This window comes from Saimiri boliviensis, chromosome 8 (assembly GCF_048565385.1).
Source record: "Saimiri boliviensis isolate mSaiBol1 chromosome 8, mSaiBol1.pri, whole genome shotgun sequence".
In the NCBI taxonomy this organism is placed as follows: domain Eukaryota; kingdom Metazoa; phylum Chordata; class Mammalia; order Primates; family Cebidae; genus Saimiri; species Saimiri boliviensis.
In genome coordinates, this window is record NC_133456.1 from 2,296,343 (window position 1) to 2,315,023 (window position 18,681).

An 18,681-nucleotide genomic window follows, 5' to 3' on the forward strand; every position below is an offset into this window, starting at 1 on the left:
CGCCTCCTGGGTTCAGGCAATTCTCCTGCCTCAGCCTCCTGAGTAGCTGGGATTACAGGCACGCGCCACCATGCCCAGCTAATTTTTGTATTTTTAGTAAAGACGGGGTTTCACCATGTTGACCGGGATGGTCTCGCTCTTGACCCCGTGATCCACCCGCCTCAGCCTCCCAAAGTGCTGGGATTACAGGCGTGAGCCACCGCGCCCGGCTCTAGTTTTTTTTTTTTTTTTTTTTTTTTTTTTTTAAATTGTATTTGGGCTCTGGGGTACATGTGCAAATCCTGCATCCTGTAGGATTGTTGCATGGTACATACATGCCATGGTGGTTTGCTGTCTCCAACTGCCCCCGACACCTGTCACCTACATCAGGCATTTCTCCCAGTGTTATCCCTCCCCATCCTCCCTGAGCCCCACCCTGCCGTCACCGTCCCTCCCCTCCCCTCCACTCCCCCACCTATCCCTATCCCTGTGAGTATCGTTTCCTTCCCTGTGCAAAAGTGTTCTCATTGTTCATTACCTGCCTATGAGTGAAAACGTGGTGTTTGGTTCGCTGTTCTTGTGTCAGTTTGCTGAGAATGATGGTTTCTAGATTTAGCCATGTCTCTACCAAGGACACAAACTCATTTTTTATGGCTGCATAGTATTCCACGTTACACACACACACACACACACACACATATATATATCTCACCTTGTTTTTGTTAAGTTTAACTGAGCTTCAAGTGTACTGAAATTTAATTAACCCAAGGTGTGGTTTTGGGTTCATTGGCCTAATATCAGTTACAACATTTTAAGTAGATTTTGTTATAGCTAAACTGTCTTCCTTCTTTATTTCCTTCTTTCCATCTTTCCTTTCCAAACAAAAGTGTCCTGTGTGTATTCATATTCTTTCTTGGACTATAGCATACCTCATGTAGGTTTCATCTTGTAATGCAATGATTTCCTCACACATCTGTCTTCCCCTCTAGCCTGTGAAGTCTTGGTGAGAAAAATCCTATCTTAATCACCTTTCCATTCCCAAAACCCAATAGGCACCTGTTACATACTAGCATCTCAATCTACAGCTGGCTTCCATATCCACAGGTTCTACATTAACAGATTTGACCTATCACAGATCAAAAATATTAAAAAATAAAACAAAAATAATCATACAGCAATAAAAAACTACCCAAATAAAAACAATACAGTATAGCAACTTTTTGCACGTCATTTACATTGTATTAGGTATTATAAGGAATCTAGAGATGATTTGAAGTATGTAGGAGGATGTGAATAGGTTATATGCAAATACTATGTCATTTTACATAACAGACTTGAGCATCATCGAATTTTGGCATCTGTGAGAATCTTGGAACCAACCTCCTGTGCACACTGAGGGACAGATACAGTTTGAGGGTATAAACAAACACGGTCCTAAAACTTGAACTAATTCTGTCTGTTTTAGGCAAAATACTGTCATAGATTACTCTCTCACAATGAAAAATTGAACTTGTAGTTAATATTTTCCCTCCTAAAATGAAAACTGTTTTTGCTTATAAAAGTAATATCTGACACACTTTCAAATAATTCAGAAAACAGTATGACAGCCTCCCAGAAATGTCGAGTGTCGTTATGAACTTAATATAGCTCCTTATTACTGTCAAGACATTCTGATTACTCTAGGGGGCAGGCTTGAACTGGCAATTGGACAGTTAATGCTGGACTCAAGCCTCAGTCTTTGCCCAATGACAAAATCGCTATCATTCCCCCCGCCCCTTTTTCTTTTCTTTTTCTTTTTCTTTTTTCTTTTTTTTAAAGAGATACGGTCTCACTCTATTTCTCAGGCTGGAATACAGTGGCATGAACATAGCTTACTGCAACCTCAAGATCCTGGGCTCAAATGATCTTCCCACTCAGCTTCCTGAGGGGCTGGGATTACGGGTGTAAGTAAACGTGCCTGGTCTCATTACTTGCAAATAGAATCACACATTTCCTTTCAAAACCCTTAAAAGTTGGATTAAGCAAACTAAATGTCGGATATTTTCTGTGGTTCGTTTACGTACTTAAAGGCACACATAAAGGAAGACAAAAAGCTCCTTATCTCCGTGGGACACAGAAGGACAAATAGGGCTTAAAAAAGTTTTTGTTTTTTTCCTTTTGGAAGGCATCTTGGTAGGCCAGGACCCCAATTCACAGGACCCCCTTTTTCACTCTTTTGTTTGAGGAGGACCCAGCTCCTCAGCGTGAGCATTTGGCTTATGAGAGGCAAGCAGCAGAGGACCATCCCACTGGCTTCAGTCTGGCAAAGGAAACCTGGAATCTGATGAGTCCATGAACCCCCTGAGGCAGTTCTTTTTTACCCAACTCAATTCCAAGCTTCGGGTTGAAGACTTAGGATAGAAAACTGAATATGCGAGGTCCAGAGGCAGACAGAAACGGAAGTTAAAATGTACAGCATAGGTGTCCAGGGCTAACTCCTACCAATTAAACCAAGCCTCCCATTTCACAGATAGAGGTCATGCTCGTATCCCTGGCATGAATGAGGTCTAGGAAACTCAAAGGTTATGACAACAGGTGGGGACAGGGCATATGTGGGTGAGTGCAAATGCTCCCACCCCCTGGGCCCCTCTGTTAATATGGGTGAAAGCTGCATTGGCACCCGTGGGTGGCACCCTGTCAACGTTGCTGGGAATTGGGGATATAAGGACATAAGAAAAAAAAGGGATGCCTACTCTTTCTCTCCCTCATGTACCCTGAGTATTCACTGGGAAGTCAAAGGAATTGGGGATGGCTTATCTCCTCTTCTCAGCTGGGTAATCATTCATCTTTAGTTTGTACCTCCCTTAAATGCATCCTGAGTCCTGGCGGATACCTTGGAAAAAAGGGTTCTTTTTTTTTTTTCTCCTCTGTTCTCTCTGTGCATTGTGAACTGTGTCCTAATACTACAGGATACTCCCCTTGGATGCATCTTCTCAACTAGGAAAAGTTAATTTCCCAAACGTTAAACTGCTTGGCTTGGAATTGAGTTCAAGGGAAGGGAACCCAGAAGCCTGACATGCCAGCAAAAGGGTAAAAGTTTTTTTTGCCAGTCAGATTTTTGGCCTCTCTCTCCCTGTGCAAACACATTTTTAAACTGGTAAGGATTACTGCTCATATTCTTTTTTCTTTTTCTTTTCTTTTTTTTTTGCAGGTAAAGAGTTTACTTGATAAGTAGACATGTACATATGCTCAACATTAGAAGTTACAAATGTTAATTCTCAGTTGGCTCTGGAAAATTCTTCAAAAAATGTCGATCAAAAAAAAAAAAGAAAAGAAAAAAATGTCAATCAAAAAACAGGCATATTTGTCAATTGTGTTTGATTGTAACTACCCTGGATATTTTGTCATTCACAGACAATTGTTGTTTTGCTTTGATCCTTTTCAAAGGATGCTTTATAATTAACTATAGGACTTTGACAGATGCCATCAAATGCAGGTTTCTGATAACTTTGGAGATTGCAACATGGGAATAAAGAAAAAATGTGAATGAAGAGCTGAAATGTTCATGAATATCAAGCAGAACACGAGTTAACAAAATGGACTGAACTAAGATAAAACTGAAGTAATCTTTTTAACCTTTTTGCTTACAACTTTGCTGATCCTCATTTTGTTTTTCAGAATCAAAGAAACTTTTATTTTGAGCTATTTACATTCTTTAGTAATTCAGTAAGGTATACTCCCGTGAACAGCATTTGGAGCATATTTGTTTTTCTCTGCCTGGCGAGATTCTCCATAATTTGGACTGTTTGCTAGTATTCCTGACTTACTGTACTATAGTTATTTGCATCAGCACAGTAAGAATCCATTTTCTTTTGCAAGAGGATGCAATGGGAGAAACTGGTTGTTTTACCAAGGCTTTAACTGGAAGGATAAGCTTTTCTTTAAGGGGTCAAGCTTGACTTGCAGAACCAATAAAAGCCCCTTGGGAAAACTGGACTCATATCTTGCCTACACAGTTCCTGCGCAGGTTTCACAACCTGTGGTGAGTAAAGAATGTCACTTTCTAACTTGCCCAGAAACTACATAATCTTGGGACCACAAGGAGAGGAATTCACCCAACTCACAGGTATTTGAGGGTGCAAACCCATGGTTGTGCTCGGCTTTAAAAAGCCCTTTCTGAGATCCCTGTGGAACAGTTTCATCAAAGCCCATTTAAAAGCCTATGTGAAAAATATTCTTGCTGCACTTCATGCAAATAATCAGGCCAAGTATAAGATTCAGTTTATTTTGCAAACGACTCACTGCTCTTATAATTTGTTTTTAACAAAAATGAAAAAAAGGAGAGAGAAAAATTACATTTTAAAACTTATCATACGTTTGTCATTAAATTCCAGTCTTGTTAGTTGTTTTCAAGTCTTTTTGTTCCTACATTTTAGACTAACCCTGCTTATTTCTGTGAACCAACTACTGATTTCTGGCTGTAGCTCAGAAGAAACAAGAAGGGATGGGTAATGTAAAAATCCAAAACAATATTCTAGTTCTGGGCATTATCCTGCCAATCCTGCCAAGGTTATAGGGTGGCCGTAACCCAGAGGTTTCTTTATTTGGGAAAATAAGACCAAGAAAGCTAACCAAAGCCAAGCCCCATGCACCCAAATCTTAGCAGGCATAACTACAGCCACCAGTTATCCAGGTGTGTCAACAGCCTCGAGGTTTTTTTTTTTTTTTTTTTTTTTTTTTTTTTTTTTTTTTTTTTTTTTTAAAGCTGTTCTCACCCCTTTTGTTTTGTTTTGATACATATCTTCTAACAACCCAGTTTGTCTCCTCTTGCCTCAGGCCATCACACTCCAAAGGGTCTTGAGCAATGGCTCCCTTTTACTGTGGACCCCTTAGAAAGATCTCCGAGGGAGATCTGACTGCCACTCTCCCGAAACGGCGTCCCCTTCCTATTCTAACTGCAGTTAGCGTTACCTCTTCAGAGGGGGTGGGTGGCAGAGGCAGGAGGCAGACAGGTGCCTAGGCAGACAGGGGTGGGTGCCTGCTGAAATCCAACCTTCAGGCCAGAAACAGTCCTGGGTACATTTTTGAAGCGGATTGAGAACCTGCCCTCCCCTGCGGGGTGCTTTCCTCTGATGGACCCCCAGCCTCACCTGTGTTCCATTCCTAATTTGTTTTCCACACGATCACGCCCCCCTTTGTGTGGTGTCCTTGCTTTAAACTGTTGTGCGCATTCACACACCCATCAGCGCACACTCCCTAGTCGGAGCCTATAAAAAGCCAGGGGCTCAGCCATATTGAGAGCGTAAGGGTGATGGCCGAGTTCAAAATGAGGAAACTGAGACCCGTAGAAGAACAATGAAACTCCAATGCTCCCAGCGAGGTTCTAAGGCCCGGGAGAGCAGGACCAGAGAAGTCACGCGGACTTCCGGAGGCCTCGGCCTTTTATAGTGCGCCAGGAGGGCCGGGCTGTTCGCAGGGGGCAGGATGTGGGCGGGGCAAGCTGCTATTGGTAGGTAGGCGGGATTTCCGGCGAGCCAGCCGGCCACGGGGAGCCAGATGTGGGCGGGGCCAGCTGCCATTGGGCAGGTTTTGGCAGGGCCTCTTTTAAATTTTGGCGGGGCTTTCCAACGGTGGGCTGGGTGCCGGGTGCAGAGCCTAGTGTTGAGTGCAGATCTGGGCGCCGAGTGCACAAGTGGGCGTCGTGGGAGCTGCGTAGCGGAGCTAGATGCTGAGGGCAGGGCTTCGTGTGGCGCGGAGTGGTGACGTAGTTTTGGGGCGCGGAAGGGAAGGGCGTGTCCCAGCTCCCGCGGGAAAACCGGCCTGACAGAGAGCCCGCCTGCCTTGGGGTCGCGGAGCCATCCCTGTGTCCCCTCCGCGTTAAAAGCCGTTTCGTCACTCGATGAAACATGCCCCCTGGCTCACTTGTCCAGTGTCTGCACTTCTTCCTGGTTGTGAGACAAGCACGCAGACGGAGCCGAGCTAAGGAGCAGAAAATCCTGCATCACTGTGGCGGACGCCGAAGCAGAGGCCCCAGCTAAGGTGAGTGGGATTCGTGAGCCACAGAATGTGTGCAGTAATAACGAGTGTGGGGGTGAAAACGGAAGGAAAAGGCTGGATTCAGTGGCTCGCACTTGCAATCCCAGCACTTTGAGAGGCTGAGGTGGGACAATCGCTCGAGTCCAGGAGTTTGAGACCAGTCTGAGCAACATAGTGAGACTCCTAACTCTACAAAAAGATTAGAAATGAAACAGCCAGGCGTGGTGCTGTGCACCTGTCGTTCCAGCTACTGAGGAGGCTCAGGTGGGAGGATGACTTGAACCCGGGAGGTGGAGGCCGCAGTGAGCCTTCATTGTGCCATTGCACTCCAGCCTGGGTGACAGAGGTAGACCCTGCCTCAAAATAACATAAAATAAATTTTTTAAACCTGAAAAAAGAGAATATTCAAAATTTATAAAGAACTCACACAACTCAATAGTAGAAAAACAAACGAAGAAACCAACTGAAAAATCGGCAAAGGACCTGAATAGACGTTTCTACAAAGAAAACATAAAAATGACCAACAGTGTATGAAAAGGTACTCAGCATCATCAGTCACTAGGAAAACGCAAACCAAAACCGTTATGAGGTATTACCTCACACTTACTAGCACAGCTATTATCCCAAAGTCAAAAGATATTAGGGGTTGCAGGAAAGGGAACTCTTGACACTGTTGGTGGGAACGTAGATGGGCATAGTCATTGAGGAAAACGGTATGGAGGCGCCTGAAGAAATTTAAAATAGGATTATCATATGATGCAACAATCTCTCTTCAGGGCATCTACCCAGAGGAAATGAAATCACCATCTTGGGAAGACCGTTGCATTCCTGTGTTAACTGTAACATTCTTCACAACAGCCAGGGTGTGGAAACAACAGAAGTGTCTGTTGACAAATGGCTAAAGTTACAGTTCACCATTTTATGGATAGAAACCTTGAGGTCAGATGTTAGGGCATCCTCTGCCAACACCCTCTGTGTCTGTATCTTGCTTTCTTCAGGGCTGACCTAGGAGCAAATTGGCATCTCTTCTATTTCACTCATGCACCAAAGCACTAGTGAACAATCAGCTTTTACAGAGAATTTATGGAGATGACAGAAAAGATCCTTTTAATCACTTCCCTTTAAGTGAACTATACTTTTTTAAAAAATCCCATTTAACATGACTTCCTTCCACATCCTTTTTCCCATACAAAGTTCCCACTTCACCTCCAAACCATTTTTAGTTTGTTTTTATTTTCCAAACATATTCTGTTCATGTACATACTCTTTTTTTAGCCTTTTTATGTACAGCAACCTACCACCTTGATTTCCTTTTCTTTTATTGTTTAAGGCAATTTCTCTGACTCTTCATACTTGTTCACCCATTAATCTTAGGGCTCAGCAAAACAAAAGATCCTGAGACGAACAGGATTGTAAGGCATGATCCATGTCAACAGGAGCTTGGTATTTCTTTTTTTAAAATTATTTTTAATTGATAAATGAAAATTATATGTAATTGTGTACAAGATCTTTGAAATACATACATGTGGACTAGCTAAATTGAACTAATTAACATATGCATTACTTCACATATTTTTCATTTTTCTCTGTGGTGAGAATAGAAAAATCTACTCTCTTGGCAATTTTGAATACAATACATTCTAATTAACCATGGTCACCATACAATAGATCCCTTGAACTTACTCCTTCTATCTTACTGAAATCTTGTATCCTTGGACCAACATCTCCCCAAACCTCTGACCCTGTGACCCACCCGCCACCTCGCTAAGCTCCGGGTAGTCACCATGTATGTACCTTCTACTTCTGTGAGTCCAAATTTTTAATGTTCCACAAATGAGTGAGATCATGTGGTATTTGTCTTTCTGTACCTGGCTTATTTCACGTAATACAATGTCCTCCAGGTTCATCCATGTCTTCCCAAATGACAGGATTTCCTTCTTTTTTTATGAATGAATAGTACTCCATTTTGAGTGTATATACCACATTTTCTTTATTTATTCATCACATCGTTAGTTGGACACAGATTGATTCCAAATCTTGGCTGTTGTGAATAAAGCTGCAGCAAACATGGGTGTGCTTTTTGACATACTGATTTCATTTCCTTTGGCTATATACCCAGTAATGAGATGGCTGGATCACACGGTATTCTATTTTTAATTCTTGGAGGCACTTCCATGCTGTTTTCCATAATAGGTATTCTAATTTAAGTGAATGTAAATTAGGACTTTTGTGTTTCTTATCCATCTTTGTGTCTCCAGTGTCTGGCACCCAGCAGTTAATCAATCTTTAGTTGTGGAAAGAATAAGGGAACAAAAGGAATTGGTGATTTGCTATCATTACACCCTTTGGGATTTTACTCCCTCCATCAAGTGAGTTATTAAAGCATTTCTTTCAAATGCATATGATATTTTATCCCCCAAGCGAAGTTTTGGTAAATGCAATTTCCTCATCTTTTTACATAACCTTAAATAAGAAAAGAGGAGTGTGGGCCAGGATCCCGTGGGAGGCCAAGTTTCAATGGAAGCTTAGGGACCTCAGGGACCTGTGCTAACAAGAGTGAAACGGTTTAAACGTGCAGTTTGAAAGCATTCTGGCAGTTGTTACAGCCACCAGATTAGTTAACGTTATTTCTTATCTCCACTATTTAAACAGCCTCCCAGCTTGTCTTCCTACCATTAATTTTTTTCCCAGCTCCTTTCACGCCACACATCACTTCCTCAAACATAACTCATTAAAAAAAAGAAAAAAATTGTGTCACTTGCTAGTTTGAAGACCTTGACTGGCTACTCATTGTTCACAAAATTAAATAAAAAGCCTTGAGCAAGGCATCGAACACCATCCTAGCCGGTTTTCAAACCTTAATGAAGACATTGTTTCAAACTCTTTCTTCCAGCCCTCCTCCCTTCTCTCTGTTCTGTGCACTGTATATAGTATCTTTCTTCATAGCACATGTTTTCATTGCTATTGTGTAAATTGCCTTCAAGTGTTTTGGTGGAGTGACAGGTGCAAACAAATTAAATCTTCATAATGACTATTGTGTCTGTTTAGAGTCATCAGCTGGGATGGGCACGGGCTAGTCATTCATTAACAGGGTAATAATACTGTTGTACTGGTCATGAACTACTTTATAAGAGGATTAACGAGTCAACCAGGTACTCTGCCAGGAATAATCTGTCTTGTCATATCTGAAATAATTCCATCATTCAAGATTAGTGAATTTGCGTTTAAGGTCTGCTTGGTATTTTTTTTTTTTTTCTTGAGATGAATCCTGCTCTGTTCCCAGGCTTGAGTGCAGTGGCACGATCTCAGCTCACTGCAACCTCTGTCTCCCAGGTTCAAGCAATTCTCTGCCTCAGCTTCCCAAGTAGCTGGGATTACAGGCACCTGCCACCATACCCGGCTGATTTTTGTATTTTTAGTAGAGATGGGGTTTTACTATGTTGGCCAGGCTGGTCTTGAACTCCTGACCTCATGATCCATCCACCTCAACCTCCCAAAGTGCTGGGATTACAGGCGTGAGCCACCACACCAGTCCTGCTCAGTATATTCTTACAGACAAATGGCTATATTTCTCACTCCTCAATTTGCAAATATAGTAAGGTAGATAAGTGACTGCTCCCAGAGAATTACAGGGGCAAATAGAGGGGAAAAAAAAAAAAAAGCTAAAGAAGGGGAATGAGAATAACAAATCAGAGATCTTTTAAAGAGCATGATTCAAGACTGTCTAGTTCAAACTCCCATTTGACGCAGGAACTCCCTCTGCAATGTGTCTGCCAGGTTGTCCCAGCTTTTCCTGATTAGTTTAAGGGGTAGGAAAGCAGATTAATCTTTGTCGTATAATAATAATAAACTCTTGTCTATGGCCATACCACCCTGAACGCACCCGATCTCGTCTGATCTCGCAAGCTAAGCAGGGTCGGGCCTGGTTAGTACTTGGATGGGAGACCGCCTGGGAATACCGGGTGCTATAGGCTTTTCTTTTAATTATTAAACGAACAAACAAACAAACAAACGAACAAAAAACTCTTATTATTTCACTACATTAAAGCTCTAGTAGTTGATGCTGTTTTAATCCTGTCCACTCTTTGACCCCCAAAGACCCATTTTCATCCTGAGCTGAAATCTTCTTTGAAGGATTCCATCCACATGGACTTGGTCTTTTTGTTACCCTCTGGTACCCCAGAGCAAAGGTCTAAATCCTCTCCTGAATGATGTCATAGTTCCTTGATGAGCTCTCATGGCTTTCTCTGCCTCTCTAGCATCATGGGGTCTCTTCAGGTGAACATCCCTGCACCATCCACCATTCTTTACAAAACCTAAGTTCCACAGCCACATTTCCCTAAATGGCTTCCTATGAACCCCTCTAACTGGTAAATTTTCTCTTTAAAATATGGTAGCCATACTAATAAAAATGTAAATGAGAACAAGAGGTCATTTAAAATGATATAATTGGCAAATGTACTGGCAAATTTAACCAGTAATTCTCAGTACTTGGGAGAGTGAGATGAGATGTGTTCGACCTTCCTTCAATGTAATTGGTGTCTCAAGAATATTACAAATATTACTATTTCACCTGGTACATTTCCTTATAGGAATCCATTCTTAGGAAATAATAATTGTGGGATCAAAGATTTTTGTGTAATCATTTTTTTTACATGATTAAAAACACCATTCTAAACTGCTTTCTTAAGGTGTAATTGGTATACAATAAACTGCATATATTGAAAATATACAAGTTGATAATTTTTTTTTTTTATTGTGGCTAAACATACAGAACATAAAATTTACCTACTTGATAAATTTTGACCAGGTACTCCTTTTTTTCTTTTTTTTTTTTTGAGACAGAGTCTTGCTCTGTCGCCCAGGCTGGAGTGCAGTGGCATGATCTTGGCTCACTGCAACTTCTGCCTCCTGGGTTCAAGTGATTATCCTGCCTCAACCTCTCGAATAGCTGGGATTACAGGCACACACCACCACACCCAGCTAATTTTTGTATTTACAGTAGAGACGGGGTTTTGCCATGTTGGTCAGGCTAGTCTTGAACTCCTGACCTCAGGTGATCCACCCACCTCAGCCTCCCAAAATGCTGGGATTATACGAGTGAGCCACTGCACTCAGCCTCATTTTCATTTTCTAGAAATGTATATAAATAGAATCATAAAGACTGTGTGTGTTTTTGGTGTGACTTACACTGCTCATAAATCCTTCTCAGACATAATTCTAGGTTATGAAAGACAAGGAAAGTCTGAACAACTGTTTCAGGTTGAAGAACACTATAGAAACACGACAAATGTACATCTAACCTTGTGTCAGATCCTGACCTGTGAAAGCTATTATTGGCACACTCAGTGAAATTTGGGGTATTTGGATTATATGTTAATACTGTATTCACGTTAATTTTCTGATCTGAATGGTTATATTGAGATTACGCAAAAGAGTACATTTGTTTTTAGACAATGCACATTGGAGTATCAACAGTTAACAGAATATTATGTCAGCTTACTCTCAAATAGTTTACGAAATACACACACACACACACATACACACACATATATATGTATATATACATATTTATGCAGATATATATGAGAGAGGGAGTGCCAACATGGTAGTAAAATGTTAACAATTGCGATATCTGCATTGAGGGCATATGGAAGTTTTTTTTTTTTTTTTTTTTTGAGATGGAGTTTTGCTCTTGTTACCCAGGCTGGAGTGTAGTGGCACCATCTTGGCCCACCGCAGCCTCCACCTCCTGGGTTCAAGCAATTCTCCTGCGTCAGCCTCCTGAGTAGCTGGGACTACAGGCATGAGCCACCATGCCCAGCTAATTTTTGTATTTTTTTTTTTTTTTTAGTAAAGACGAGGTTTCACCATGTTGACCAGGATGGTCTCGATCTCTTGACCTCGTGATCCACCCGCCTCGGCCTCCCAAAGTGCTAGGATTATAGGTGTGAGCCACCGCGCCTGGCCTCATGGAAATTTTTTGTAGTGATCTTGCAATTTTTTAGTAAGTTTGAAATTATTTGAAAATTCAAACTTGTAAATTATAAAATGAATATATACTTATTATAAAAATAAATCTAAACAGTATTCTGGTATATCTAGCAGCGAGTAAATATCATTGCCAGTATCAATCTCCTCAGATAAACTTGGAGATACATACATATCTATATAGATTGTAAATTTATTTTTTATTTTTATTTTTTGTTAGGTAAATAAAGTCTTGCTCTATCACCTGGGCTGGAGTACACTGGCACAATCATGGTTCTCTGCAGCCTTGAACTCCCAGGTTCAAGTGATGCTCCTGTCTCAGCCTCCTGAGTAGCTGGGACTACAAGTGTGTACCACCATGCCCAGCTAATTTTTTTTTCTTGTAGGGATCAGGTCTTATTATATTGCCCAGCTGGCCTTGAACTCATGGCCTCAAGTGATCCTCTCACCTTGGCCTCCCAAAGTGTTGGGATTATAGACATGGGCCACTGCACCCAACTTGATAACATTTTTATGTAGTTATAAACACACATTTAAAACACCTGATATTCTGCTATTGTTTTTTTCTATTAAACAATATATTGTGAATGTCTTTTTCTTATTGTTCCATATGTATTTACTTCTCTTTTTTGTTTGATTTTTTACAGACAGGGTCTTACTCTGTTGCCCAGGCTGGAGTGCAGTGTTGTGAACATGGCTCACTGCAGCCTGGAACTGCCGGGCTCAAGTGATCCTCCCACCTCACCCTCCTTAGTAGCTGGGACCACAGGCTCATAGTACTAAGCCCAGCTAATTTTTAAAATTTTCTTGTAGAGACAGGTCTCGCCATGTTGCCCAGGCTGGTCTCAAACTCCTGACCTCAACTGAGTCTCCTTTTAAGCCTCCCAAAGTGCTGGGATTACAGGCATAAGCCTCCACACCTGGCATTATTTTTTAGTGTATTCATTTCTGTACTGATTTTTATTTCTTCTTTTCTATCTCCTGCGAGTTTAATTTGCTGTTGTTTCATTACATTCTTAAGATGGAGGCTTCGATCATTGATTTTTTTTAGCCATCCTTACCTTCTCTAACATGTGTTTATCAGTTTCCTTCTTGGCATAGCTTTCCTTGAATCCTGCAAGTTTTGATATGCTACCACTCAGCTCAAACATTTTCTCATTTCCACTGGGGTTGTGTTTTTACAATTGGTCAGGTCAGAGTGTGCGTGTGTGTGTGTGTGTGTGTGTGTGTGTGTGTTTTAATTTCCAAAGTCATGTAGTTTATTTAGTTTTAGTTATTGATTTCTAGATTTATTCCATATGATCAGAAAATATATTCTGTATGATTTTGAATCCTTTGTAACTGTTAAAACTTATTTCATGGCCTGGCACGTGGTCAGCTTTGGTAAATACTTCATGTGCACTTGAAAAATAATGTGTTTTTTAGTTGTTTGGTATAGTTCTATGTTTTCTGTGTTCTATAATGTTGATTAGAACATTTGTTAATTGCACATTTACATTTTTCTACACTTTTAAAATTTGGTTTTGCTTACTTGCTCTATCTGTCATGGAAAGAGGTTACTAAGATATCCTGCTATGACTGTGATGATCGTGGATTTGTCTCTCTATTCTTCTCTTTCTCTTCCTCCTCCCCTTCCTTCCTCCTTCTCTCTCTCTCTCTCTCTTTCCCCTTCTTTCGTTTGTTTTATTTCCTTTTTTTCTTTTTTAGACAGCATCTTATTCTGTTGCCCAGGCTGGAGTGCAGAGTGGTGTGATCTCGGCTCACTGCAGCCTCTGCCTCCTGGGCTCAGGTGACCTCTCATTTCAGCCTCCCAAGTAGGTGGGACTACAGTTGTGTGCCACCATGCTCAGATAACTTTTTGTATTTTTTTGTAGAGATGGGGTTTTGCCGTGTTTCCCAGGCTGGTCTCAAACTCCTGAGCTCAAGCCATCTGCTTGCCTCAGCCTCCCAAAGTGCTGAAATGACAGATCAGAGCCATCACACCTGGCCCATTATTTCTAAGTATACAACTCCCATTGTTGGAAAAACTGCCAAAAGAGTGTGCATAAGTAATGAATCATTGTCCCTTTGGGAAGCTTCTCCAAGTAACCAAGGGTAGTCTCACTTTTAAAGAGGTCTCCACGGTGATCTTAAAGTTACATAATCTGCTGGTAGTGTTTGTTTAAATGCTAGGAGGTCTCTTATAACAACTAAGATGCAACTCACCATGGGTTTTGTTGTTGCTGTTTTAAGAGACAGAGTCTCCCTCTGTTGGTCAGACTGGAGTGGTGCTACCATAGCTCCTTGCACTCTTAACCTCCTAGGCTCAAGCAATGCTTCTGCCTCAGCCTCTGGAAGAGTTGGGACTCCAGGTGCACACCACCATGCCAGGCTAATTTTTAATTTTTTATAGAGATGGGGTCTTGTCAGGTTGCCCAGGCTGGTCTTGAACTCCCAGCTTCAAGCAATCCTCCCACCTGAGCCCCCTAAAGTTCTGAGCATGAGCCACCAGGCCCAGCCCACTATGTTTTGGGGAGGGAGACAAGTTAATGCCAGGCTTCTCAAGAAGGATGAAATTGGGGATGCACAGGGTTCCCCTAGAAAGACCAGGGGTGTCGACAATTGTTGGGCCCTCGGGGAACCCACGTCAGTGGGGTTGGGGGAAGGAGTACAAATGTGGCTTCTTGGCTAGTCAGTAAGTCTTGGGGTTCTTAGTTGAGTTAGAATAATTGAGGCTAGTTGTTTTTGGAAAGACTACCTGAGGGTAACCAGTCCAATGTGTCCTGTGTGCCCGTGCCAGTGGCTGAGTGGCATTGGTTTACCCCGCAGAGTGACTGAGGACGGCAGTGAAGAGGACACTCGGAGGTGTTGATAGGCGCTTAGTGTGGGAACTACAGGGGTTGGGGCCGTCCTCTGATGTTACCAGCAGCCTTCTTGGCAAGGTTAAGGGAATGGTTATCAAACTGTGGTTAGAGCTGTCTGACAGGGTGGCAAAACTACAGTAAAATTCAAGGTACTTTTCAGTGTTTGGGAGAGTGGCATTAAGGCATTTTCTCTGGGGAGGAAGGCTCTAAGGCAGTCTTGAAGGACAGAGTATGATTCATGTCCGTCCCTCCTCTGTATATCGCAGGGTCTAAGGTGTAGCTTCCTCATGTGCCAGGGTCTTTGCTTTCCTTTCACCCCAGCTGACCCCTAGTCACACCAAGCCCAGGGAGAGGGTCAGGTAGAGGAAGGATAGTACATTTTGATAAGGTTTATGAAATCCCTTATGCCCACCACTGATGCCTGCACAGGCTACTACAGGAGGACTCGGTGAGCAGTGTATTCAGCTCTTAAGTGTTCATTACCTTTACGATCTGGGACAAGGTCAGTCCAACAAGAGACTGCAGGTGGCTGAACCAGAATTAAGTTCGAATCCCCTAGCCTTTTGTCCAGCCTTACTCTGAAGCGTACACCAGCCCAGCTGGCCTAGTATTACCATTAAGGGAAAGAAAGAAACATCATGCCCAAGAATGGTCAGGCCAAGAGCCCAAATTTTCATAACCCTCTGCTCCTTTCATCTAGGACACAATCCAGGAAGCAGCTAAGCAAGATGATCCCTTTCTGGAGAATGCCGCATCCAGTGACTAAACTGCGTTACCAAATTGTGTGGGCCGGGAGGAGGTGAGGGAGGTGGAGTCAGAAATATTTTTTTTATTAAACTTTTTGTTTTGAGGTAATTATAGATGCAAATGCAAGTTGTAAGAAATAATACAGAGAAAGCTTGTGTGTTCGTTACCCAGTTTTCCCCAATGGTAACATTCTGCAGAATGACGACATCTCAGTATCTCAGCAATATCCCGTGGATGCCATCACGCTGTTAATAAACATTTTCATCGCCCCACAGATCCCTCATGTTGTTCTTTCATAGCCAAGCCTACTTCCCTCCTACTCCATCATCTCCTTAATACTGGCAAACACTCATCTGTTCTCTATTTGTCTAATTTTGTAACTTGAAGGATGTCACATAAATGGAATTACAAAGTATGTATGGAAAGCATCCAGTCTTTCAGGCTCAGTATAAGGTCAGTTGTAGGTACTTTGGTAGGTGGTCTTTATCAAGTGTGGAAATTCCCTTCTATTCCTATTTTTCTGAGCATTTTGATGGTTCTGAATTTTGTCAAGCGCTTGTTCTACATTGAGTGATATATTCATGGGATTTTTCTTTTCTTTAGATTGTTGGTGTCAGGAATTACATTGATTAACATTTGTTTTTTGCTTGTTTGGTTTTTTTTGAGGCAGGGTTTCACTCTGTTGCCGCAGCTGGATTGCAGTGTAACTGCAGTCGCAACCTCCCAGGCTCAGGTGATTCTCCCACCTCAGTCCCACCTGTGCCTGGGACTACAGGTACGTAACACCATGCTAGGCTAATTTTCATATTTTTTGTGGAGATGGGGTCATGTCATGTTGCCCAGGCTGTTTGTTCTCAAACTTCTGGGCTCAAAGAATTCGATGGCCTTAGCCTCCCAAAGTGTTGAGATTACAGGCATGAGGCACCACACCCAGGTTAATTGACTTTTGAATTTTGATTTTGCATCCCTGGAAAAAACTCCACTATGTTGTGGTGTAGAATTATTTTTCTGTATTCTGAATTCTATTTGCTAATACTTTGTTAAAGATTCCTGCATCGTCACCTTGTGATAACCTGGAAAAGGCAGGAGTCTCGGATTTCTACTCAGCCTCTGTTCATGTTCGAGTGAGTGGGGCCAGGGTTTCTCCTGTGGCTTTTGACTGAAGTAGAGCCATTACCGCCTAAAAGTTTTTTTGTCTTTCTAGGCTTCCCATTTCCTGGTCCTTGACTAGAGACAGCAGGCTTCGTTGAGACTTTTTTTTTTTTTTTTTTTTGGTCTGTGCTTGTTGCCATTTTTGGGTTACTGGCTTCTTCAGCTCCAAGTTTGGGATGAAGAAACAACAAACAGGAAGCCCAGGGAACTCAGCATCATGTCTTCCCCTGGGTTCTGAGATTTCTAGTTCATCTATCTTCTCTCAATCTCTCGGAGTCTTCTTATGTTGGAGCATATATAAAGTCCAGGATTTTTTGTTGTGCTTAGCGGGAGAGTTGGAATACTGATGTCTACTGCAACTTCCTGAAAGCAGAATCATTTTTTTTTTTTTTTTGAAGTAGATTTTTGGTCAATATCAGATGCTGTTGATGGTAATGAGTGTGGAAGGTTAATCAATACGTTGAATATCAGCCCATTGTTGAGTGGCTTCTATGATAAAAAGTGCACCTTTGTAAGATTACAAATGATTCAGAAAGCCAAACACATGACACATTACTTTCAAGGGCCATATTCAAAGGTTGCTCCTTCATGGATTTCCTTGACTTCCAGAAGGATTGGAGTGTTGTGGTTCCACTCATGTAGTGCCACTTTACTCGGTGAGCAGCCTCCTGCATTTTTGGGCTCTAACAGAGTTATGATAACGTTGCAGTCAGGTCCATTGAAACTAAGGTGTCTGACTATTCTGTTGTGGCTGACAGACTTGTAGGTGACCCATGTTATCTCTGCCTCCTGGCTTTTCAGAACTGTCAAGGGCCATTGAGAGCCTAAGAGCAGTCTTTAGGAGCTAAGGGAAGCCTCTAGCTCACATCTAGAAATAAACTGGGGACTCAGTCCTATAACTGCAAAGAAATGAATTCTGTCAATGACCTGAAAAAGCTTTGAAGCGATTCTTCCCCAGTAGAGCCTGCAGATGAGAATGCAGCCCAGCTGACATCTTGATTGCATCCTCGTCAGAGCATAAGCAGAGGATCTAGTTAGGCCATGCCTGGACTTCCCACCTTCAGAAACTGTGCAGTGATATCCATGTGTTGCATGAAGCACTAAATCTGTGGTAATCTGTTGCACAGCAATAGATGACAAATACACTGGCAAACAAGACATTATCATTGTAGCGAAAGCTTTGGACACTCACAATAACTTGTGACCCCTGCCGGGATGGCAAATGGCAGATGCGTTTATGTATCCATGATGGAGTACTGCAGACATGCGTTTGCAGATCTGTGGCGTGCTGGGATGGGGCTGGGTTATGGAGGTTCTTTTAGTATCTATTTTATAAGGTGGTTGTAAGAATTAAATGTGATAATGCAGGTAATAGTGGTTTAAGGCAGGATCTGGCGCCTTCCATCGTGTGCAGCCCAAGGGGTGTGACTCTTGTCATCTTATTGTTTCAATGAGGTCACGTTTCCGTCAATGTGCACACATTATAATGGCAATTGATTTGCAGGTCTCTTCTTTCCTCCCCTCCTCCTAACCAACTAAGCAAAAGACCGGTTCACCCTCCAACCGCTTTACCAAGGTCAGAGCAACGTTAGGCGCAGTCCTTTCTCAAATAACAAAGCAATGATTTCTCGTTTCCCTACAACAGCCATCAGTCACTCAACGCAAAAAACCAAGCGAGCCTGCCGGAGCAGTCTCCTGCCCGGCCCTGGTCATCTCCGAGAGACAGCTACGGTTCTGGGTAGTAGGGACGTCCACGCGGGGCGCGTTCAGGCCCTCCCGCCTCCGCGGGAGGGAACGCAGCGGGCTCCTGGGCCCCAGGATCTGCTCCCTGGAGACAGGGAAGAGGGCGGAATCCCAGGGCGCGGCCCGAACGTCCTTGGGGGGCGTGGGCAGCCCGGAGCCTCTTCCACGCCGAGCACCCGGCGCGCCTCGTTCTCTGCCCCCAAACGGCTAC

General features: G+C 42.6%; 1 non-coding gene across 1 annotated transcript; it reads left to right on the forward strand.

Moving 5' to 3' along the window:
- The first annotated feature begins 9,849 nt into the window (after nucleotides 1–9,849).
- On the forward strand, nucleotides 9,850–9,968 carry LOC120367220 (5S ribosomal RNA). The gene has a single exon (XR_005581649.1). It is a non-coding gene; the product is annotated as a 5S ribosomal RNA (ribosomal RNA).
- The last annotated feature ends 8,713 nt before the right edge of the window (nucleotides 9,969–18,681 follow it).